Source organism: Mixophyes fleayi, chromosome 3 (genome assembly GCF_038048845.1).
Source record: "Mixophyes fleayi isolate aMixFle1 chromosome 3, aMixFle1.hap1, whole genome shotgun sequence".
Lineage (NCBI taxonomy): Eukaryota > Metazoa > Chordata > Amphibia > Anura > Limnodynastidae > Mixophyes > Mixophyes fleayi.
Genome location: NC_134404.1, coordinates 125507391 through 125533167, shown reverse-complemented (window position 1 = coordinate 125533167; position 25777 = coordinate 125507391). Strand labels below are relative to the sequence as shown.

Here is a 25777-nt window from a genome sequence, read left to right as displayed (position 1 = left end):
TCTGTAGCAGGTTGCCATGTTTGGAAGGAGGAGTTTCTCTAACAGGGATGAACCAGACTGACTGACAGCTAGGCATACTTGCTTAGCAGAAATTAACTGAGTAGATTTGTTGATTGATCCACAGGGTCAAGGCCAGTGATGTCACAGCAACTAGAAGCACTGGTCTTCTTGTTGACCTGTATCATATCATATCAGGACACAATTCTAAATATGATGTAGAATCTTCAGACATGAAACAGGGAGATAATACTTTTTTTAGCAGAGATGTTCTGGAACATTAGATTAACACTGACCAATATGTATTGTTTGATCAATGATCTATACTAGTTTCTTTTAAAAATTGGAAATGTTATCTTAAAGTTCCTGGGAAAGTGGAGTGAGCTGATCACGGGGACACTGCTGCAATTCTGAAGCCTAAGATTCAACCACCACCCCAGCATGGAGTGAAACCGCTATGAAGAGATTTCTAAAATAAAATATTTTCAGGGCTTGATTTAACAGTGCACACATTGGGCTTGTGCTTGGGGGTGGCTGAGGCTAAAAGCCAGTGCACGTGTCAAACTTCTATTCTTTCTCTGATTAAAAGACTAAAAGTTTGACATGCACAGTATGCAAAGAAAAGAATCAAATGGAATAATTAGCTTGCATTAACTAGAGGTGGATATATATTGCCTTAACAGAATGAGATGAGCTTACCCAAGGAACCTGAATTATATGAGGAGGGAATTAATTATGCAGGCCATTATTCTGCTCTATAATAGGAACACAACAATGGAATATTCTGTGTAAAAGAGGTGTAGCTAGCTGTTAGAAAAGGTCCTTTAGACTCTAATGATGGAATTGCAACCCTGTATTTATTTATGAAATGGCAGATTCTCAATGCATGTGTCCAGGGCCAGATTGGGACTAAAAATTCACCCTGGCAATTAAAGCACACAGGCTGAGCTCTGTTGATGAGTAAGAAATAAACCATTTGCCGTTGCCAAGGGTGTGGCCACATTGTGTTGGGGGGCATGGTCAACAACAGGCATTGATACATAATTATAATAAAACATTACATTTATCACGTCCTCCACATCCACATGACTCCCTCCCAGACACATTACGACACCCCCGGTCCTATTCACCTCCTGGAAAGCTTCTCAACTAATAAACACTCTGCGTCCCCACAACCAGGTCCAACATTAAATCAATAGCATTCACATTTAATAAATAGGCCTAACTCTCCTACTAACACCCAACATTACATTGTTAGCACCTCCAACACATCAATAAATACCATGACAATACATTATTAGTACCTAAATTACAGCAATAAATACCCCACCACACACACACTTTCATACTACATCAATACACATTACAGCAACCAGCATTACCCCCACATTATAGCAATACCCTCTCCAACTTATTAGCAATACTAACCCTCAAACACAGTACAACATTATCAGCACCATGCCACCCCCACACTACAGCAATACCACCAATTATACAGGCGTCACTGTAAGGATCCAATGTTCTGCTTTTTTCAGACCTCCCGCAAAATAGCAGCAACAGAGTAGTTGCACATATATAATTAATAAGTACCATTTTCTCTCAATTTATTTGAAATGGCAGAATTTACATGAATCATTCCACAAAAATAAATTACAAAATATATCAGAAATGAACATAACTGTTGAATGATCCCTACACTGCCACACTAAAAGTATAGCCATCTACAGCAAAATGTCAAAGGAATTTATTTTTTTACTACAGTATTTGGATATATGTGTTTTCTATTAAGTTTAAATAAAAGAGTATATAAATTAAGGGGGTGGAGGGGTGGGTGAGAGCTAATTGAATGTGATCCATCAGTTTAATTAGATAGGAAACATTTAGATTATTTACCTGGAGACATCTGCCCCCTTGACTCATAGGCAGGGCCGCCAAGAGAAATTTTGGGCCCTGGCACAGCAACTTTTTGGGGCCCCCTCCATAGTCGACAATGACAGAGACTTGTGCATGAAAAAGCACAAGGCCACCCCCCTTTGGCAGAAGTGCCAGAGTGTGACACATCTCCCCACAGTCAGGACAAAGGTCCTAAAAGCAGCATTTTTAGTGGAAGGTATGTAGATATTATAATTAATCAGACAGATATGAAAAAAGATCAACTTTAGTTTTCTACATTTCTGAATAACATACATTTTTGTTGTAGAGCGATAGAGGAACTTAACTTTGACATGTTAAAACTGTAATCATAAATATCTAAACAATGTAGGTGATAAAAAATCAGTGCTATTGTAAATATATGATAAAATATTGCACAAAGGCTCTTTTCTCATTGTTTTACCAAGGCAAACCAACATACAATATAATTTCCAAAACCGCCATAGGAGGTAGGTAGTAGTAGTACCCCCAGTTCATATTATGCCACATCATTGTGCCTCCAGTTCACATCATACTATACCGTAGTGCCCCCAGTTCACATCATACCACACCATAGTGCTCCCAGTTCACATCATGCCACACTGTAGTGTCCCAGTTCATACTATGCCACAATAGTACCCCCAGTCAAATTATGCCACACCGTAGTGCCACCAGTTCACATCATGCCACACCATAGTGCCCCCAAATCATTTGGCACATAGTATTACCATCAATTTATATTATGCGGTACAGTAGTGCCCCATTTCCAAATTATACTGCACAGTAGTACCCCCAATTCATAATATGCCATACTGTAGTGCCCTAGTACATATTATTCCATAATAGTTCCCCAAAATCATATTAAGCCACAATAGTGCCCTGGAATCCTATTATGCCACACAGTAGTGCCCCCAAATCCTATTTTGACATACAGTAGTGCCCCCAAATCCTATTATGACATGCAGTAGTGCCCCCAAATCCTATTGTGCCACACAGTAGTGCTCCAAAATCATATTATGTCATACAGTAGTGTTCTTACCTGATTATGGTATCTTATACCAAAGCTCTGTTCTTCTACTGGTTCTCTGCTGGGCGAGGAGGGAGCTGCAAACATCAACTCAGATAGGAGGCAGCCTGTCTTACCATACCGCGAGTCTATGACAGAGGGTAGATGTAAAAGAGTAAGGTGGCTGGTTCCTGGGGAGGAGCCAGCCACCAGCAAGTCAGACAGTGTTGGGGCCGGTCACTAATAGGCTAAGGTCGGCTCCAATAGCTAGGGCTAACAGACTGTCATGCCAGGATCCGGCATGGCTAATACAATATAAGAGAAGTAGAAGCCAATCCGTCACTTTTTTACCGGACCAGCCCATCTAGCCATCGGCCCCTCCGGCATTTGCCACAACTGCCAGATAGTCAATCCGGCCCTGCATGTGTCCATTTATCATGTGATGAATTTGATATTGCCTTGGTACATATCATATCCAAACAGATGTCTGGGCTGCTGGGAATGTTGGAAATTAAGTCCAGCTCCTGCAGTGCATCTATCCCTGACGCTTGTGGCAGTGCAAAAGTGATTTGAGGGGAGGAAATGGTGTTGAGGTGGCCTAGCTCTTTAGAGAAGCTAGAAAAGCCTATTTCAGATGCATGGATGCATGCAATAAGGACAGACACATACTGCTAGTTGACACTAGCCAGGTTAAGCAGAAACAGAGAACATAGCATATCCAGGTCAAAGGTACAGACAAACATAAGAAACAATAACATTACATCACAAGGTGGCGCCAAACATAAGGCTAACATCTGTAACAATGCTCCTGGAGGGTGCAGTAACGCTCCCATTGTGACATGTCCCTCGCTCGCTTCCAAAGATTGTTATGTTGGGAGGTATGTAAAGTTGTCATAAAATAAGTGCATAATAATGGGGTTTAGATGAGAGCAGTACTTGTGAATTTTATTAACGTAACCCAACTGAAGTTGCATGCATACTTTTGAGCTTTTACATGCAGACCTCCCGATTAGGGTGATTTCTCCTCTTTGATGCACTTTCTTGTGATTGAGAGGTCACAGCTTGAGCACAGTGCGTTCCCACTGTAAGGTAGTAGGGTAGTCTGGGATTGGATGTCTTACATGCATTGTCATAGTTTACCATATAGTGTAATGTGTTCTGATGAGTCTTACTAACTGTAATTTGTAGCCTAATTTTGGAACCAAGCGCCACTAGTGTGAATACTAAAAAATATTGTTGTCTTTTATTTTAGCTGTTCTTTAAATTATTTTCATATGAGCAAAGTCTTAGGTTAGTCAAAACTTGACAATGGTAGTGGAAAGGGCTTCTTTATCTTGCAGATAACCCACAAGTGGTTTGCAAGAGGATGATATATACTGTGACAAAGGGAGTGGGTTTTCCACAGGCCTTTAAGAGAGGACTTAGGTATTTGGCTGACAGTCTGCAGGGCAAGGTTAAAAACAGAGTTAAACATTTGTACAGTAGTGCACCTAAGGTAAAGATATACTGGTGGAGGACATATGTGTGACAAAATAATAGTAAACAGTTTGATTTAACTTACATATTTTGAAGTGGTTTTGTGGTATCTTTTTCCACAGCTAACAGCAGTTGTCTAGGTGTGTCTGCACTAAGACTCAACAAGCAAAACACATGAGGAGAACTCCTCTATAAATACCAGGTTGGAGTGTCACCTTTCCATCAAGTTAGGGCTGTAGGAGGAGTTTAAAGTATAAAAACCTGAGTTGTTCATTATGTGGTGTGACCAATGCCTAACAAGTTGGCCGATGTCTAGGGAACTGGTCTCTGTTAATTTAGCATTAGGGTCACAAAGAAAATGTGTGGAACTTTGTGTTATCAGCTACTGTGCCAACCTGACAATAAAAAGCAAACTGCAAAGCAAGACGTTGTTCGTGTGTACATCACCAGAAGGGTTCCCATGTCACAATTCATAAATATTAACAGTTTCACAATATACTGTAGACTAGATTGTTCTAATCCTTTAGTAGTGATGTAAAAATGTATTAAGTAATACTAGTCATAAAGGTTATTTTTTATTTTGCAACATCATGCTTCTATTTTTCCACCTGTGTGTCAAAAATTAATTTGTAAACATGATTGCACTGCAAAAATTAGATTATGTTGTGGGTTAAGATATTCTATGATCACTGCATATTTAGGGGGTGTTTACAGTTTAGTATTTGTCCATAGACTTCTCAGCTCCACAAAGTCACCTAGACTATTATTTATATATTTTCTCAGAGATGACAATGATCAGGCTCTGGCCATTATGGTCAATAGTTTGCCCTACAAGTACATTTATATGGGTAATTTAGATTAAAATGTTCAAATGTAAAATAAAGAGAGACCCTAAATCCTGTTTAGCTGACCCCTCACACCCTGCAATATTGCAGTCGGTTGGCCTGATATTGTAGAGTATATGAACCCAAATTGCGAGAGATGCCAAATAATTATTCTGTTAGGCATAATTATTGGGGATGGTGGAAAATGGGTTCGGAGATGTCCATTGTGCAACTGAAGTCAGAAGTGACATGGACACTCATGTAAATGAAAATTTGGCCACACAAATTGATGATTCTGTCACTCAAGATTCAGGTCCATTAACAGGGTTGGCCACCTTTACTTACTATAAAGTAATATACATCAATCAGCCACAATATTGAAACCATCTGCATAAAATTGTGAAGGTTCCCATTATGCCGCCAAAACAGCTCTGACCCATCAAGGCATTGACTCCACAAGACCTCTGTGTCTTGGCACTACAACATTAGCAGCAGATCCTTTAAGTTCTGTAAGTTGGCAAGGTGGGGCTTCCATGGCAATGACATGTTTTTCCATGCTCAATCGGATTGAAATTTGTGGAATTTGGAGGCCAAGTCAACACCTTGAACTCATTTTCATGTTCCTCAAACCATTACTGACCAATTTTTGCAGTGGGCAGGGCGCATAACCATGCTGAAAGAGGCCACTGTCATCATGGAATACCATTGCATGAAGGGGTGTGCTTGGTCTGCATCAATGTTTAGGTAGCTTGTACATGTCAAAGTAAAATCCACATGAACGCCAGGACCCAATGTTTCCCAGCAGAACATTGCCCACAGCATCACACTGCCTCTGTCGGCTTGCCTCCATAGTGCATTCTGGTGCCATCTCTTCCCCAGGTAAACAATGCACACACACATGGGTATCCACATGATGAAAAAGAAAACGTGATTCATCATACCAGGCCACCTTCTTCCATTGCTCCATGGTCAGGTCTGATTCTCACTTCCCTATTGTAGGAGTTTTCAGAGGTGCAGAGGGGTCAGATGGGCACTCTGACTAGTCTGTGGCTACGCACCACCATACACAGCAAGCTGCCATTCACTGTGTGTTCTGACACCTGTCTACGATAGCCAGCATTAACCTTTCAGTAATAAGTGCTACAGTAGCTCATCTGTGGGATTAGACCAGACAGGCTAGGCTTCATCACCACACGTATCAATGAGCCTTGGGTGCCCATGACCCTGTCGTTGTTTCACCGGTTGTCCTTTCTTGGACCACTTTTGGTAGGTACTAAGCACTGCATATCGAGAACACAAGACCTGCCATTTTGGAGATGCTCTGATCCAGTCGTTACAAGTTGGCCCTTATCAAAGTTTCTCATAGCCTTACACTTGCCCATTTTTCCTGCTTCCATCACATCAACTTAACGAATTGACTGTTCACTTGCTGCCTAATATATTCCAGCCCTTGACAGGTGCCATGGTGACGAGATAATCAATGCTATTCACTTCACTTTTAGGGGTTTTAATGTTGCAGCTGACTGGTGTATATGGACTTTGATTGTTTAGCCTTACCCCACATTACACGGAGAAAAAAACATGGGTTGCAAAGTTCATATGAGCAGTGGTTTTCAAATTTGTCCAGAAACCGTACATGGACAGCAGAGACAGTGCAATAATAAGTAGCATATTATTGTCTAGAATTATTCCATAGTTAATTATTCTGATTAATGTAACTATAGGAACTAAAAATTTGAACAAGTAACCTAACTTTTTGAGGCAATTTATATATATTTCATTGGACAGACATTTATACATTCATTTTTGTAAATGCAATAGATTCGTTTTTTCCTTCGGTTCCTCATATTTTCCAGTCAACATCTATTTGGTGCTTCAATATTCCCAATGGTTGCTTGATGCATGTATAGCATTTTTCCATTTGTCACGAACACCCTGCAATACACCCTACAGATACAGCAATCTGAACAGCTTGCCGTGACTGGCGTCACCTTAGTCACTAAGCGATGAATACACCTTTTCTGTCACCACAAAGGATTTATTCTGGCATCCTTACGTTCACCAACACCACTTATTAGTGTTTCACACTTAAATCACATATACATGTAGCATGAGCCTCCCTGGGCTTCGTAAATTCACAAAGAATCATGGAGAATATGCTAGATTAAAATATGTTAAATCTGAAACATATTTCCAAAGCTTATTTACAAAAATGAATAACAAGACATACAATATGTTGCACAAATGAGTTTCAGAAAATAAAATCAGAGTTACTACTTACTAGTTAAGACCTGATATGTGAGGGAACACAATTGAGGAAAATGAGTAATTTCAGTCTTGATAGTCTCCCTCATGAAAATGAACACTGTACTACTGATACAAGGGATTGTTAAACTATTTCTTGTTGGCTCTTGACCCCCCCACCTTAGGAATTTTATTTTCACCTGTTAGATGGATGCCCAAAATGATGCAGGGCTTTCAAAGTATATTATGGATATCCTGAGACGTGGCATTTCACAAGACCTGAGTTCTCACCTCTGTTCGTTTGGCCTGGCTAAGTTTAACTTTTCTGCATACACAAACTACTCAGAGATTTAATCTGTCTCTAGGCCTGGCTACTTTCACAAGACCATTGACACTTGCCTAGGTCAGACTCAGGTCAGTTAACAAAATACACTTTGAAAGGTTACATAAAATATTCACAGTGTTATACATAAATCCAACAGAAAAAAACAATCAGTCATTAGAAATACTACATTTTGGCACACTTCGGTTCCTCATAATTTTACAGTCAACATATATTTGTTGCTTCAGTATTCCCAATGGTTGCATGATGCATGTATAGCATTTTTCCAGTCCTTCCCTTACTGTATCATCCTTCTTCTTCTTTCTGTTCAATACTTGTACATTTTGTTGGTCTAGATGAACAGACGAAACAAAAGATGAGAATTTTCACAGACTGTCTGTCTCAATTCTCCGGTCCCCTGGCAATTAGAGAAAATAATTAAAGTATTTGACAGTTTGATAGCAATTAAATGTCTCAGGTACTTTGGCACAGATGTAATAATATGTTAAAATGTATGGTATACAAATACATTGTAGATGCATAGGATCTATTATTATTTGCGTGTGTGAGCACTAATAAAATGTACTGTATAACTTTAATTGGTCACTGGTAACGAGTAGACACCATTACTTGAAACATGGACTCTCTCCACCTGTAATACCAGTGTAGATATATATATATATATATCTACTATATAAATGCCTAGTGGCGTGTGTGCAAAAAAAAAAAACAAGCTGCAGCGCCACCTGCTGGGCAGAGTTATACACTGACCTATATATTTCTTGAAGGAGAAGTGACAGTTGGGAGTGGTTGGTGGTTGCCGGGGGTGACAGTGGGGAGTTTTTAACGCCTTAAGTAGCTTGATGAAGGATGTTGCGATGAAGATGAAGGATGAGGTGATGGAGAAAAATGATGAGGTGGTGACATGTGGACAAAACCACGTTAAAAAAGGGCGCTTGGGTCGGGAAGTAACGCTCTTCCCCTGAGGAGGCCTGGCCTAGCCCCAAATGCATGACAATTAACACCTTAAGTAGCTTGATTTGACTAGAATGCATGAGTATCATGCACAGGTTAACTTGTGTATATATATATATATATATATATATATATATATATATACATATATATATATATATATATATACATATATATATATATATACATATATATATATATATATATATATATATATATATATATATATATACACACACATATATATTTACACAAACAGAACAGCTTGGGGTATAAAACGAATCAGAGACCATTATTTTCACAAACAGCATAAACAAAATTGCTTAAATGCAATGTGCTTTTGCTTTGAAAGATTGGGGGAGAGAGCGGCCCCATTTTCAGAGAGGGGAATTCCACAAGATATTTATTGCCAAACTCAATCTTGTCTTTGGCAGCAAGACCCTCCTCTGCTCCCTGCACAGCTGTGCCCTGCTGAATAGCAATGGCTACCAATCTTTGCAGTATTACAATGCAGAGCAAGGGGAATTCCAGCACACAGTGCTCTGCCAAGTTCCTGGAGTGTTACTCATACTTGCCAACTCTCCCGGAATGTCCGGGAGACTCCCGCATTTTGCGAGAGTCTCCCGGACTCCCGGGCGAGTGTGGCAATCTCCCGAATTCTGCCCACTTCACTAGGAAGTGCCCACTTCCTAGTGAAGTGGGCAGAATTAGATCCCAAACGCCGCGATTCCCGATGAATCGCGGCGTTTAGCCCCGCCCCCCGCTGTCAAATGACGCAATTTGCGTCATGACGTCACAGGGGGCGGGGCCGAAATGACGCGATTTTGGCCGCCCCGCCCCCTCACGCCCCCCTCCACTGGCTGGCTCCCGGAAGAGAGCTGAAGAAAGTAGGTAAGTATGGTGTTACTAGCATGCTCACAAATGATCCTCCTCTGTTAAAAGTAAAACCTAGATGTTTCTGGTAATCATCCCTAATAAGTGTTCTTTGTTGCCTATTACTTATCTGGAACTGTGTTTGCCAAACTAATCAAGCATTTCTGTTGATTTATGTTTTCAACACTAAGTTGTACTGTTGCTTGGTGCAAATCAGTATTTTCTATATTTGCCTTCATTTGTCTTAGGGTCTTAAAAATGTTTGAGTAGGATTCAAAAGTATAATTTAAGCTAACTTTATGAATTCATTATGTCTTATGCTGATCACACCCTTATCATAATTATCGACAAATTGTCCTGTTATTGCTATACATATAACACCAAAATGAGCAGTATGCTAGAGAACGATTTGTTCAATACTGATTGGATCATTTTGGAGTTTGCCTGAGAAGCCTGTGAGCAGATGACAGCTGTCGGCACTAATGGTGCAATCTGTACACTGTAATCTGAGTGCTAAACAGCCATAACAGTGAGTGGCCAAATCGGACATTGAGTCGCTCCATTTGGCCAAGTGGCAAGTTGTGTCTATTGTGATGCCAGCATTACATTGGTAAAATTGTAACAATATAATCATTATCAAATTCATCAATATTGTAAGGTTTTTTGTGCAATTTCCAAACAAAGTATTAAGTGGAATGTTATATGATGGAACCGCTAGATGGACTGGAGCCTTGCTTGATGAATGTGCACTAGGAGCAATACAACACCTCACTGTGCAACCATACGCAAACAAATATTTTATGTTGCAGAACAAAATATGTTGAAAACTTTAATTTATATATGATATATATACATATACATATATATATATATATATATATATATATATATTTATATATATATACATATATATATATATATATATATATATATACACATATACATATATATATGTATATATATATATATATATATATATATATATATATATATATATATACACATACACACACACGTGTATGTATGTGTATATATGTATGGTTGTGTGTGTATGTACATAATATATATATATATATATATACATATATACACACACATACACGCAGATAATATATATATATATATATATATATATATATATATATATGTATATACATGTATATAATATGTGTGTGTATAAATATATATATATATATATATATATATATATATATATATATATACACATACACACACACACATACATATATATACACATGCATATATACACATACATACACATATACATACACATTTATATATCCTATATATTCAGGGGGGGTGGCTTTTGCATTTTATGTAGGAATTTGCATTTTCATGTGCACAAATACCAGTGTAATGAAAGTGTAGATATTATACAATCCTACAAATAATCGCATGAAAGGCCTATAGATGGACCTTTCCCAAAGAAGTTTCATGTGACATGCCCAGCGCACAAATAGTTGATTTCTTGCCCACAAAATAAACACAGAGCATGTCCATATTTTTCGCAAAATTGTAAACTACCATTATAATATTTTCTGGCTGCAAAAGCTTAGTGTCTGTTAATGTTCATGTGTTAACAGCCTTAAGCTCTGTCCTGTATAGTCACTGAACTTTAATACCTTTGCAAATTACCAATGTACTTTTCTCCTATATTGGCGATTGCTTATATTTTTATTTTACTTATTTTAAGTTAATGCACTAGTTCTATCTATTGGAAGTGATGAAAGAGGTTTGTTGCAATGCCCCTGGCTCTCTGCCTACTGTGATTAGTAGGCTCAGAGTTCACGCAATAGGTCAAAGAGCCTACTACATAGCCAAGAGCTTTCTCAGGCCAAAGCAAAGGGTCAACTAACAAAATCTCTAACTCTACGAGGATTTAAATCACCCTATGAAATAAGCCAATCAATTGTCAAATATTGTGTAACAAGGTTTACCCCTGCAGACATTAATGATATATAAGACATGAGCTTTCCATTTCTGCTATAAGCATGAGAAGAAAATATGATCTTTTAATTTCATCAGAATTAAATGAGCACCATTATAGAAGATGCATTTGTCTTAATGTCAAGGAATATAGTTGCAAAACACCTTATGTTAGTAGAAAAGAAAATTAAAATTTGTTTTGTGAAGATGTTTGATTCTTAGCAAAAGACGATGTAGGAGCAAGTCTGTTTGTAAGAACTGGTTTTAGTAATAATGTTGCGATTCATATGTGCATTATGTTTCATGGAAGTTTAAACTCATACCCAATGAAACAACAAGCCTGATTATGTTGCACTTTGCCACCTATACAGGGGAACATTATGTAAACTATAGAATAAATAGCAGACAGGTGCAAATATAGAAATGTATAGGAAGTATCACATGATTTGTCATTTTATGGCCACCTAGATTATATGTAAATAGTTCCCTTTAGGTCTTATCTTATATTCTAATCCTTGCTGCTCTGTCCTGTAACTGGTAGATTCTGTCATGTTTCTTTAGTGAACTTGTATTGTAATGTATAAGTAAACTACCTCAGTCTGTTTCACCTCTCCCATTTACTGGGTCACTGCCTCTACTTCTTTCAACACTCCCACATGAGTGCTCCTCTTCAATCAATCACTCAAATCTTTGTTTCCTTTATCAATTTTATGTTTCCTTCTCCCTTTCTCCAGCCTTATTTATTTATTTATATTATCTTATCTATCCATTTATCTTTGTTTTAAAGATTTTTTTTTTCTAGCTTCATGTTGCAAAGACAGCAGGCAAACTGGGCTAGGACATACAGGGGACGATTTAAGTCCAGTTGAAACCTCGTGTGAGGAGATTCTGCTGGAATTAAGGGTATTAAAACGTCACTTACCTGGTATGTTCTGGTATGTTCTGCCAAATATCGCGGCTGGGCACATTTCCTGATACTATGGTACCCCAACATTGAGGAAAAGGAGATGTGCCCCCCCCCACAACATTTCCGGAGGCACTCCACGGACAAATTAATTCCCCATTTTCAAGCAATGTTTTATATACCGTAATAAATACAAATGTGCATAGAAGGACCTCACGCAAGGATCCAATAGGACTTCACACTAATTTGAATCTTAGTTTTTTTTTACGATGTTATATGTATATGTCATGGAAAGCAACAGATGTGATGTATAGATTATACTGTTTACTGTTTATGTTAAAATAAGCTGTCATCATTGATGTTCACTCACAAAACTTATTTTGTTTTTAAGGTTTGTGGACACATCGACTCATTTTTCCTGTAAAGAAAGGTATTATTGCACAGCCATGCCTCAGACCTCCCACGGGTCCGAAAATAAAAGCACTGGTGTATTTGATCGTCTTTGGGAATTTCTAGGGTAAGTTTGCTATGAACACCCTTGATCTTTCAATAGCATATTTATGGTAAGTTTTATTTCTCCAGCTATGCAAAAGTAGCTACATTTCACCAATAAACATTTTCGGGCATCACATATGACCTCACCATTTTCCAGGAGTAACTTGGTCAACTGCCAAAAAAGTAATCGCATTTTGTTTTGGTAGATATGTTTTCTATTACCTTGTTTTGTAAAATAATTGTATGCTCACGTCTCAGAGGCACCTTGTTTAAAGTTATTTGGTTATGCCTGTAACAGGAGCCTGCCACCGACATGTACGTTAGCATGCCTGGAGAGGGGATGCTGGTAACAGAGATGGAACTAGCGAGCTGTGGGTTCCGTCCGGTGCAGCTCGATAGTTCTCCATTCAGCAGGCCCCATTATCTCCATGGTTCCCAGTGTACCACACCTGCAGCACTAATGGTAGTTCTGCCACTGGGTGGTAATTTGGTTAGGGTAATCTCACTTATTCTCTAAAGCAGTGCCTCCATATGAGTCATGTTCTCTCTTCAGGGTTGCAGATCTTGGCATGTTCTACAAAGGAAATCCCTACCCAACACCCTATAAATGACAGGTGATGACTCAACACTCACAAGGAATAGGAAAAATCCACTTGGCACGTTTATTAAGTGTCCATGTAACTTAAAGGACTGCAACCTTATAAATAAAGGGTAAAGGTAAAAGATTCTGGGCTAGATTTAGTAAACTGCGGATTTGAAATAATGGAGATGTTGCCTATAACAACCAATTAGATTCTAGTTATCATTTATTTAGTACATACTACAAAATGACAGCTAGAGGTAAATGTATCAAGCTGTGGGTGTGATAAATGTGCCCCCTAGAATCTGATTGGTTGTTATAGGCAACATTTACAATTTTCTTCTTTACAACAAGAAGAAAAGACTGAAGCTTAACAATTAATCTCTTTGTAATGAAGGCAATAACTCTCACTGAAGAAGATTATTATAATGGGGGTTGTAGTCCCAATAATAATAATAATAATAATAATGAGGTTGAAGACAATAGTGTGAGTAGTCAACCCAGCATGTGTAATATTTGGTAAGAAGACAATGGTGAGGGCAGTAACCCCTTAACAGGAATTGGCACAGATATGTAAAAAAGATGAGGGGTGGGGTAGTCCTGGGAATGTAGCGCAGTTCAAGGCCAGACTTCTGGCTTAGACTAATCATGTATGTAGTGTGTTATGCACACTTGCCGTGGACACTGACCAGTCTTGGAAACCTGGATCAGTCTTGAAACATGGATCAAAAGCCTGGATGAGTCTCCAACCTCTCTCCTCTTTAAGCTGTAATGTAGAAGTAGTGGCAACAGCAGGTATTTGGAAGAGTTGAAACGGAAGAGGATGCAAACAACTGGAACAATTCCAGACTCTCTCTGGACTGGACTCGGACTCCTTCTGGACTGGGCCCAGACTTCCTTTAGACTGCACTCCCTTTGGACCTCCTTCCATTGACTCTGCTTAATAAGGCGACGGTCCCACCAATGGCTGTGCCTACCTCCTCTTTGTCTACACCTCTGCACTTCTCCTCCTTCATTTGCTTTGTCGCAAATCTTCCCTTTTATGACGGACTCTGATGTAATTTCCTCTTCTCCTTCAGCGTGCTGCAAAGTGTAGTCTGCAGTGCCCAAGGTAGCGTTGGATGCCTTTCTGCCTTTAATTACACCTCCCCATTGACTTAACTGTTGTGAATAAGCCTCCCTATACAGGCTAGTGCTATATTCAGTTGCATAATATTTCAACATTTTACATCATAATGTGTTGGGTATTATGGTCCCATAATGCCTTTTATTGTGCCCAATTGAGCGTATTGCACTCCAAGTGCTTTTGGGGTGTCCCATATTCCCCAGTGTTTTACTGTAATTTTTCTGGCTGTCAAAAGCAGTAGCTAAAAAAATATTTTCATCATCATCATCATCACTTATTTATATAGCGCCACTAATTCTGTACAGCGCTGCGGAATCAGTGGCGCTATATAGATAAATGGTGATAATGATGTGATTGTACGGCTAGTGCTATTTTTGTGCAGAAATATATTTGCAGACTGTATGTTTTGTCAAAGGTTACATTTAAAAATTCTAGAGATTTTCAAGTTAATGGAAGGCATTTAATTATTCATGTACAATAAATAAAAATATTGTTTTCTTCATTATTTTTTAGACCAATGCATTCTGTACAACCCATTGACTTGAATTTTACCAGTGATGCGGCAGAAAAAGGTCCTACAAATAAGATTGAAATTAGCATGGACTGCATCAGGATGCAGGATTACGATCTGACTGATCCTATGTGGGTGAGTGGTTGGCAGAAGCTGCTTTTTTATGTACAAATTAAAAATAATGACTGGTTCTAAGACATGTTACCGACCAGGAGGTGATTTTTTTTCCCTTCACTTCTAAAATCGTGACTAGGGCTTGAGGAAACATTGGTTCACATTCATACAATATTAAGGCACACAAACACACCCAGATTTCTGAATTAGGTTAGTTCCTCTGCAGTGTGACAAAACAAAAGCTTCAAATCCTTTCCATTTTAACAAAAGACCCCAGTGTTTCAACTTTCTCCAACAACACTTATGTTTTCATAGCCCTTTGTTAAAATGTACACAGCAATCTACCTAGCACTGGTTCCCAATGCAGTCTCATCCCTCTATCAACAGTAATAAAGAAAAAAAAGCAGAAGGATAAGATGCATCAATAAAATGATTATGTATTTGAAGAATGGGTAGGCTGTCTTATATAAACACATCCAGCTTGTTTAGCCTGTTGTGCAGGAAAGGAATGTATAGATGATATAAATGGATGATCTAGTATGTATGGCACTGCAAACGTATTATGATATTAGGATGTTCAAGGTACTAACCATTGTTATGGTCAAGTTTTAAATGCTAATTCATGTATTTAAGTTGTATGTCTGGGGGTCAATTAGTGGAAATAGTGGTAAAATCACATTTTTTAAAAATGTATTTACCCATTTACTATAAAAAAAAATGGCAGCCATCTTACTGATTTTTCATTAATAAGTATAGAACTGTTAAATCTATAAAATATTGATTTAATAAATAGTCTTAGAAATCACCAAAGATAGGCTCACTGGTTTCAGACATTCAATTAGTTCAAAACCGGCGAGTTAACAATAAAAAACCTTTTATGCATGTACAAACATTGAAATGCTTAGTGGTTAGCACTTCTGCCTCACAGCACTGGGGTCATAAATTCAATTCCTGACCATGGCCTTATCTGTGTGGAGTTTGTATGTTCTCCCTGTGTTTGCGTGGGTTTCCTCCGGGTGCTCCGGTTTCCTCCCACACTCCAAAAACATACTGGTAGGTTAATCGGCTGCTAAGAAATTGACCCTAGTCTCTCTGTCTGTCTGTCTGTGTGTGTATGTTAGGGAATTTAGACAGTAAGCTCCAATGGGGCAGGGACTGATGTGAGTGAGTTCTCTGTACAGCGCTGCGGAATCAGTGGCGCTATATAAATAAATGGTGATGATGATGAAATGAAAGGGCTCATTCATTTCAGTGTTTCCACAGGTACACTAATTACTCCATTGAAATGAATTGGAGAAGCTCTATCTCTAGAGTTTTCCTTTAGTAACCAAACTCAATGTTGAAAGCTTGTTACCTCCTAGATTAGCCAGTCTAATGAATTTGCCTACTGATTCAGCAGACAGGAAGGCTCACCCTATACTAATCTTGTAATCGCCCCCGCCAGTGGTTCCCAGCTGTTTAGTTAGTTGTGACACATCAACTGACACATGATTCATTTCTTCATGACACAATGTTACAGTGCTGAAGTAAATAAAACCAGAATCATGATTAATCAAGAAAATACTTCAAAACTCAAGTTAATTACAGCTAAATTGCGACCAATAAAATATAGTTTAAAAATGATCCTAATTGTATATCTTTAGTCTGTTTCAACAATAGTCCATATTGGATGATAGACTTTTGTGACACATCCAGTCTCACATTATGACACACAAATGTGTCCAAACACACTAGTTGGGAAATGCTGACTTACACTGTATACAATACAGGACCTCTATCCAATTTGACCAAACATGTTAGAGCACTTAGATGAAAGATGAGCGTGCACACTATATTGATTTCTATATTATCATCAGGATTGCAGTCACTTTGGGGCCTCACATTGTGTGCTATCAGGCCAGCAAGTTAATACTGGCTGCAGTATCCCAGTGTGTCCATCTTAGGAACTAAGAATTGTAGGATATTCTAACTGATTTCGACTATATTAGTTAACAAAATCTGATTGATTGAATTGATTAAAATCAACTGTGATGTCATTGTTTTTTCACTGGCCTGGCTCTATCCGATTGTTCCATTCTTCTTGATATGTGTCCAACTCTGTTACTGTTTTTCTTCTGGCTAAATTGAAATCCTGTCTCCTAGATTAGTAAATTTCAATCCCACCCCCTAGTATTGTAGCACAGCCCAATCATAATGCATTAATTGTATCTTTTATTGTATCCATATCAGTTATCAGCACTTAGGAATGCTTAGCACACTTTCCCACTCAATTCTCTGTTTGTGTCCACCTACTTATCTATACTTCAAACTCTTCAATCCAAGCTTATGTGACTAATATATATATATATATATATATATATATATATATATATATATATATATATTTATACACATACATACACATATACATATACACAAACACACACACACACACACACGCTATATAGACAAAAGTATTTGGACACTTGACCATTACACCAGCAGGGACTGTAATGACATTGTATTCAAATACATATACTTTAATATAGAGCTTGTCCCCCTTTTGCAGCGATAACAGCTTCCCCTCTTCTTGGAAGGCTTTCCACAAGATGTTGGAGTGTTTCTGTGGGAAGTTGTGCCCATTCATTCTATAGTGCATTTATGAGGTCAGGCACTGATGTTGGATGAGAAGGGCTGGCTTGCAATCTTCTTTCCAGTCTATTCCAAAGGTTTTCGATGGAGTTGAGGTCAGAGCTCTGTGTGCGTCAGTCAAGTTCTTCTACTCCTTGTATTTGTAGTCCTTGCTTTTTGCAATGGTGCTCAGTCATGTTGAAATAGAAAAGGGCCTTCGCCAAACTGTTGCTACAAAGGTGGAAGCATAGCATTGTCCAAAATGACTTGGTATGCTGAAGCATTAAGATTGCCCTATAATATAGATAAAGGGCCTAGCCTAAACCCTAAAAAACAGCCCCATATTGTTATCCCTTCTCCACCAAACTTTACAGTTGGCATAATGTAGTCAGCCAGGTAACGTTCTCCCGGCATCCGCCAAATCCAGACTCGCCCACCTGACTGCCAGAGAAGTGAGATTTATCACTCTACAGAACAAGTTTCCACTACTCCACAGTCCAGTTTCTGTCTGCTTTACACCACTCCATCCCACGCTTGGCATTGGTCTTGGTGATATGAGGCTTGCATGCAGCTGCTTGGCCATAGAAACCCATTCCATTAAGCTCCTGTCGCACAGTTTTTGTGCTTACATTAATGACAGTGGAAGTTAGGAACTCTTCAGCTATGGAATCAGCAGAGTGTTGGCGATTTTTATGCACCATGCACCTTAGCAGTTGTTGACCCCATTCTGTGATTTTACATGGTCTTCCGCTTCGTAGCTGAGTTGCTGTTGTTCCTAAACGCTTCCACTTTCTAATAATATCACTTACAGTTGACCGTTGAATATCCAGCAGGATGAAACTTCACTTAAATTGTCTTATTGAAAAGGAGGCATCCTATCATAGTACCACGCATGAAGTCACTGAGCTCTTCAGAACAGCCCATTTTGTATCACAAATGTTTGGAAATGGAGACTGCATACACAACAACAGGTCTGATTAAAACCCCTCAATTAAATAATTAACCGGTGTGGCCAAATAATTTTGTCCATATATTGTATATATATCGCAATTATTGTGGTGTTACACATTATGGGCCTCATTCAGAGTTAGGTATAAATCCAGCTAGAAAGTAAAATTTTTCATCTAGGCAAACCCATGTTAAGTTGCAGTGAGAGGGGGGCTACAAATGTAAAATCTGCAGACAGATTTAGAGCTTGGAATGGGTGCATGCTAGCTCAACTCTAAATTGCAGAACTGAAATTAAGCTACCCAATATTTTACATGCAAAAGCCGGCAGTATTTCCCTTGCAAGTAAGAAAGATGCAAATTTTAACCCTTCAGCTGGAATTGCCCCTAACTCTGAGTGAGCCCCTAAATTTCTAAACAAACATCGAAACTACCTATCGTACTATTGAGTGAGATTGTATTTTGCTTCACATTGGAGATCGACCACTTATGTCTTTTGCTCAGTGTTGTTTAAATGATTAAAGATCTCTTAAAGAATCAAACAAGAATACTTCTAAAGCTGTTGACACATGCTGCAATTCTGCTACTAGGCCCCTATGGCTTAGCTATAGGATCTCTATCACTTTTTGCCACACATGTAATAGAGGCACAATAGGAAGTAATATAAAGCAACTGGGAACATAAGTAAAATAAATATTAAATGGTTCCACCAAAGGGATTTTTTTTACTGTGTGTGCGGCAGCTATGTAAAAAATATGTAAATACCTTCACCATCTCTTCCCCATGGTGCACAAGCCTTGTCTGACTAATACCAAACTCACCTGCAGTATGTACCATCATACCATGTGTGGCTGTAGATTATTTTTTTTGGGGGGGGTGGGGGATTTAGTGCTCCACCCCCTTTTCCACTAATTACATTACATTACAGTTACATGTCTCCGGCAGCAGAGACAGGCAGGCAGAGGATGCTGCTCAGTCGCGCTGATTGTGTTTAAATCACCTGAAATGGTCTCTGATATGTGCACAGACCACAAGAATGGGGTTTAACATCAATACTAGTTGCTATTATCAGCATTTCTGTGTCCGCAGGCCAATGGCCTGGGCGCAGCTGTGTCCGCAGGGCAACGGCCTGGGCGCAGCTGTGTCCGCAGGGCAACGGCCTGGGAGCAGCTGTGTCCGCAGGGCAACGGCCTGAGCACTGATGTGTCCGCAGGGCAACAGAATGAGCGCTGCTGTGTCCACAGGGCAACGGCCTGGGCCCTGTTGTTTATGCAGGGCAACGGCCTGTGCGGCGCTTTGCATACAGGCCAACGGCCTGAGTGGCGCTCTGCATACAGGCCAACGGCTTTAGTGGCACTCTGCATACAGGCCAATGGCCTGAGAGGCGCTCTGCATACAGGCAAATGGCCTGAGCGCTGCTGTATATACAGGCCAGCAGTCTGAGTGCTGCTGCGTATACAGGACAATAGCCTTACACTGCTGTGTATACATGATGCCAGCATGGGTTTTCCATAAGAACTTTATATTGATATATCTATAATATAAATGTCTAGTGGCGTGTGTTAGTCTGTCTGTGTGTGTGTGGAAAAAATAAAACCAAGCTGCAGCGCCACCTGCTGGACGGAGTTATACACTGACCTACTAAATTCTTAGTGTGTGTGGAAAAAAGAATTCAGAAAGGGCTGAAATTTGGTATACTAAGATGTTTTTAATTTGTTAATTTAATTTGTTAATTGTTAAAAGTGTTTATAAAGATTTTAAAAAAATATTTATATATTTCTTGAAGGAGAAGTGACAGTTGGGAGTGGTTGGTGGTTGCCGGGGGTGACAGTGCGGAGTGGTTGGTGGTTGAGGCCTGGGCTATGGCCCAAATGCATGACAAGAACCTTTTTAACACCTTAAGTAGCTTGATTTGACTAGAATGCATGAGTATCATGCACGGGTTAACTTGTGTCTTTATATGAAGCAAAAATCATACATACAACTTCTTTTTGCACTACTTGGCATATACAGTTGCCAAAATAGAGGAAGTCCACTAATCATAACAGCTGCAGTGCACTTAGAAGGGTGAATAGTTTTCTACACTAGGGATTTAAAAGCCAGTGACACCGTGAAAATGAAACATGATGCAGCTGTGTGGGAGCTGTCTATATGCAGATCATGCTGAGTGAGCTGTTAGATACACTCTAATAGAATAACACTAGTAAGAAGTAGGAATTACAAAAAAATAAATAAATAAACAAAGCCTAAAAAAGCACTTGTTTTATTTTAAATATATTAAATGTATAAACATAGTTTCTCCTGGTCATTTCTGTATGTCAATATGGGTCATTTTCAAAGCTGCAAATAGTGTAGCCTGCAGTGTGTACTTTTTTGCTCAAATGATGAATGTATACATAGCTGCAAGACCACGTTCTGCTTTTTGGGAGTTACTCTGTCTCTGCACAACAATTTGCAGGATTTAGGGCTGAGGTTGGAATGGATGGGGTGGAAAAAAAGTCCTACCTATAATCACTCGTAGATAACCCTCTTAATTATAATTTTTTTTCTTCTAAAATACTACTACATCGTTATGACTCAGTAAGGGGATATCAAGACTCTCCATGCCATGTCACACGTGTACTTTTTGATTTTATTTGATCACAGAAGTTGCAGTTAGGTGCATATTACTATTTATTTAGAGATAGGAGCAATGGGTTTGAAAAGGTACCTAGATTTTCGTTTAGGTGGGGGGATTTAGTACACTGCCCCCTTTTTCACTCCTAGCACACTACGTACATGTGCCACTTGGCCGGGACAGGCAGGCACAGGATGCTCCCCAGCCACTCGGATTTTGCTTAAAAAACAATCAGAGCAGTCAGGAAGGATTCACTGTCTGCCTTTCAGCTAACTAGCACACGTACACAGTGTGTGGCCATAGGCAGCTCCCGCAGAGCAACTATGATTTCAATGAAATGGGGCCCAAGACACTGGTGTAGATTTAGGTTGCTTGCTTCACATCTCCACACTTGCACCTTGCATATTTTACCAGTATTGTGCCTACAGCCATTTCCACTTTATAAAAGGAATTTTGCACCAGATGTTTGTGTATCATTGTGCACTTTAATGGGTTTTGTACCCATGTTTTGTACCAGTTTTGTACTCTCATGTTACACTTGGGTGGCTAAGCATATTTATTGGTACACACCGGGCAATGCAATAGGTTGCACACACACAATTGCCACATGTAATAAAGGCAGTCCTGAGGGTAAATGTATTCTGCAAGTCGCCTGTGAAGACATTGCCATTAAAAATCTGCACTGCAAAGTCGACGAATATTGGCATCCCACTGATGCCGATACGTCACATCCGGCTTAGTTACGATGGATTGATTACAATATTTTATACAAGATGTGGATATCTGTATTTCATTTTATATCATATTTTATGTTTTCCATCTATCGGAATGTATTGTATTAGTTGGTACATCGAATATGCATTTCTGTTTGTATTTAGTATAGCGTGACAGATTGATATCACGGTCATTCCGGATTGGCTATATCCGGTTTAAATAGTTATGGATTTTAGGATCAGTCATATCTCCTTGACAAAGACCGCAAGACGGTTGAAACGCGTCGGAGTGATATGACTGATTCATGAGGATATTTTAACAGCCTGCTAGACATTGACTGTATGGCATAGAAGTGAAGAAAAAGAGCCCGGGATCAATAACATCTGATTTCTTCCCTATATGCGATAGAGACCATATCTCTGGTAGGAGCATTCACTTATTATTGTGATTTTATGTGTAATTTTAATAAATTTTGGAACATTTAAACGATATCACGCCAGATTTTGTTTATTTCCTTTTTGTGAATTTGAACTGATGTCATCCATGTTGGAGAGGAGATGAACAGTGAGATATTCGATATAAAGGAATTCTGAGTTGGGAGAAGTCCTCTAAATACTTACAAGCCCATACTATTCTACAATCTGGTAGGAGTCCATCTTATATTACTACCACGAAGGTGATGGGGAGGTGCCTATTTCTTTGAAGTAAACCACTTATGATGTGAAATGACCATCTCTAACCTCTCTGCAAGATAGAGACGAATATATGAATTGCTATATGAACTTTTAATGAAGGGTTGAATAAGTTTGCATTGTGATTAGGGTGAAGTTTACCTGCACCTGTGTTTGTGTTTCGTGAGAACCAGATAGCGCTGAATGTCTTGGCATTATACTGTTATTTAGATTGTTTTAGGTTGTATACCCTTTTTCCAAGATTTTGGCTGCATTCAGGATCATAGAGCGCTGTGTTAGTGGTTATCTAAACATCCGAATATTGGCAGTTTGCAGAATGCTCAGATTGATACATTTACCCCCTAATATCTCCTCACTCTTATGTATAATGTAAGCCATACTTTAAACTAAACTGTGCAGCAGTTTAGGTAAAAAACAAAAAGGTTATTTTATTTACTTAAGTGGTGTTTCTAAAACGGTAGGAGGATTTTGACTTTTACTCTTTTGCAAGGGGGAATTTTCCACCCTTCTGCATTCTTTGGGGCAATTCTTGGTTGCGCCAGTGCAAAACCAAGGCATTTGTGGATCACATCGGTTGTGCTTTATAAACTACCTCTATCTACCATAAAAGACATGGAGACTATGTTATTTATCTTCCCTAGTACATTTTCTTTCCTTAGACAGTAATCTTATATACATGCTAGCGATCTAGTGTTGAATGGTCCAGTCATACATGTGTGTTTACTTTATTTATGCAGCATCTGTTTATTAATGTTTTTTTTTAATGCTTAGAGCTACATGATTTAATGAAATCTCTTAAATGTGAAATGTTATTAACCTGTTTATTAAGCTGTTTAGAGTGGCAATTATAACCGGAATCAGTGTTTATATGGCTGACTGTTTCCTGGCCGCTTACTGTTGAGTACTCTGGACATTGTTCTATAGACAGGTGCACAGTGAATAAAGAGCAAGCATTCTTCATTAATTAAACATTAACATTCAAGTGTAAATATTGTCAGACATTACTATTACTATTGGCAGAGAGAGCTTCTGGTGTTTTCTTTTCGTTTTTTTCTTAAAATCCATTAGTCTGTAATTATTTAACCTCTGGTATGTAAGATTGTAGGTTTATGTCAAACTGTATATGGTAGGCAGCTGTGTTTTGTATTCTTCAATTTTACGGAGCAAGATTAACGTTTGTGTGTTATATTGTATTCTGTTTGCAAATATATTGTATGGCAATGACAAAGGAGCATCAATATTGTTGAAAGCTTGCATGACTGAAAAAGAGAAGTGATACATATTTTACTTTCCATTTCATTGGTAATTTATTAAATACCATTGCTTGTTATTTTTAGCAAGTTAAATCACATGAGCATGCAGATATAACATACACTGCCCAATATATGAAAAATGTTGTGCTGATCTAACAATCTCGCTCAATGGCAGTGCTTAGTTCGCCATCAAGGAGTACATGACATAATTTCCATATTGATGGCCACAATTCCTTTGGTGAGAATTAAATATCTAATCTTAAGTATGTCCAGGTCCCCATTCCCACACTCTTGCCTCCCCTCTTCGGGACATACATTAGTAGCTATATAAGTGATAAAACTTAATATATTCTAAGATTCTGCTTGTGTTCTTGAGACACCCGTCCATGCTGTGTTCCTGTGACCAGCAGATTCAAGCACACACTTTTGGCACTTAAAGACAGTCCATGGCTTGTTTGGTCAAATGGTGTCAGTAGGAGTAGTCATTGACAACAAGTTAAAACCATAAAGTGTGGTAAACAACAGGGTAGACAACACACTAAACCCATCCTGTCATCCTGTCATTAATGGGCAGCACGGTGGCTAGTGGTTAGCACTTCTGCCTCACAACACTGGGGTCATGAGTTTGATTCCCGACCATGGTCTTATCTGTGTGGAGTTTGTATGTTCTCCCTGTGTTTCAGTGGGTTTCCTCCGGGTGCTCTGATTTCCTCCCACACTCCAAAAACATACTAGTAGGTTACTTGGCTGCTATCAAATTGACCTTAGTCTTTCTCTCTCTCTCTCTCTCTGTCTGTCTGTGTGTATGTTAGGGAATTTGGACTGTAAGCTCCAATCGGGGGACTGTGAGTGAGTTCTCTGTACAGCGCTGCGAATTAGTGGCGCTATATAAATAACTGATGATGATGATGTCATTAAGATTTGTGGGACAATGCTTATACCTTCCATTAAAGGAACACTATTACTTTTGTTTTCAATTCTTGCATGGACCATGCTATTCTCATAATATCCAGCAGAGGGAACTCCATTATGTCTAACTTACAGAGACCTCTGTTGAACTGACATTTATAGCAGCATTGTTATCACTTTTCTTTAAGAATTGCTGCTGATAAAACACATTGTACAGCAGAAAATAGTTGCTCTCCATTGTTAATCACTATTGTTGTATTTTATTCATAGATTGTTGTTGACATCCAGCTGGTTTAGTTTCAAGTTAGAATTGTTCTTGTCCATTTGGTGCAAGTCTACATTACAGCAGTGAGTTATAGTACAAACACAACTGAGTGACTTACTGAAAACTGGCTGTTCCGCAGATATGGATTTGTTGTTCATTGTGTTCTTTCACTATGAATACAATTATAGTATATGAAGTATATATTCATAATTAATTGGCAAAATATATTTCCATACAGTAGCTTGTAGCATGTTTGAGCCATTCTAATCGAGCTCCGCACCCTCCACATTTATAAATGCACTGTAAACATAGATCAGAAAACATATTGTTGGGAATGTGAATCATTTTGTGTATTAACTTTAATTGCATTTTTTTTCAAGTCAAACATAAAGTTGTGTGAGATTTGGATATGCTACAAATTATAGCTTCACTTTATGGCTTGCATTAATTTTCATGAATTTTCAT

The 25777-nt window shown here is 38.7% G+C and overlaps 1 long non-coding RNA gene across 1 annotated transcript in view; it reads left to right on the top strand.

The window, feature by feature from the left end:
• The window catches only part of LOC142143989 (uncharacterized), a 40922-nt gene extending 25602 nt beyond the window's left edge, over nucleotides 1-15320 (top strand). Inside the window, exons 2-3 of the long non-coding RNA XR_012689622.1 lie at nucleotides 12871-12996; nucleotides 15194-15320. This is a non-coding gene — a long non-coding RNA (uncharacterized LOC142143989). The remainder of the gene's footprint in view (nucleotides 1-12870; nucleotides 12997-15193) is intronic.
• The last annotated feature ends 10457 nt before the right edge of the window (nucleotides 15321-25777 follow it).